Below are 1,343 nucleotides of genomic sequence, written 5' to 3'. Positions count from 1 at the left end.
GTACAACTTATTAAAGCTCGATATTTGAATTCGTATAAATAATTGCGGATAAACATAATCAAATAGAGGATGAACATCTCATTTTAAAATATAAAAAATTAAAATATAATTAGAATAATTATCGAGTTCCAACAAAATAAATAAGGGTTAAATGCATGAAATAGCAACCTACTTTCATAAAATTTCTTATTATAGCATTCTACTTTTGTTTTCTTTATTACAGCAATGTACTTTCAAATTATTTTTTATTAAGGCATTGTACTTTAAAAAATCTACCCATAATAGCAATGGGTAACCTGTTACCTTTTAAACCGGTTAACCCTTTGACTTTTTTGCTTGTATGACTTTAATGAGGTGATGTGGATGCCACATCATTTTGATGTCTTAACTAAAATTAAAATAAAAACTTATTTCAAATTATTATGAGGGATTTTCATTTTTCATTGCTATGATCTAAAAAAACATTTAATTTTTTTTTACTTTTTCTTATTAAGTTGCATTCAAATTAAATATTCTTGAAGTAAAATATTTATTAAATAAATATGAAACACCATTTCTGAGATATATTTTGTTTATAAAAAAAGTAACTTTTCCTATTTTATGTTGTTCAAATAAATACATATCTTTTAAAGTTTTCTTTAAAATATTAACGAAATAAATTGTTATCTACATTTTTTTAATATTGTTATATTAATAAATAATTCAAAAAAGTCTAATTAATTTAATATATTTATACGTCAAGTAAAATTTTTTTGAACAAATATAATATATTATTTAAAAGATAATATTTTTTAGTAAAAAAATAAACAATTCTTATTTTCCTTTTTTCAAAAAACACATATTTTGTAAAAGTGTTAACGAGATAAGTTGTGTTATACTAGTTTTATTGATATTGGTATATTAATGAATAATTTAGAATTTTTTAATTCATTTAATACATTTATTAAATAACATGTAAAATATCTAAATATTAAAATTAAGTGTTTAATAAGAAGTAGTAGATACTATAATAAAATAATTTTGAAAGTACAATGATGTAGTAAGAAAGTCACATCACTATAGTACATGTGGACAGCCTACGTGGACAACGAGTTAGCATGGAAACCTAGTATATTGGATAAATTTAAAACAAAATGTTACCTAATGCTGTAATGGGTAAATTTTTCAAAGTACAATGTTCTAATAAAAAATAGTTTGAAAGTACATTGCTGTAATAAGAAAAACTGAAAGTACAATGCTATAATAAAGAAATTTATGAAAGTAGATTGCTATTTTGTGCATTTTGCCCAATAAATAATTATTATCTTTATAAAAAATTATATTATTAAACCAAATATAAATTA

The sequence above is a fragment of the Cynara cardunculus genome, assembly GCF_001531365.2.
Source record: "Cynara cardunculus var. scolymus isolate 2C chromosome LG 13, CcrdV1, whole genome shotgun sequence".
NCBI classification, from domain to species: Eukaryota; Viridiplantae; Streptophyta; class Magnoliopsida; order Asterales; family Asteraceae; genus Cynara; species Cynara cardunculus.
This window is presented reverse-complemented; position numbering follows the sequence as displayed.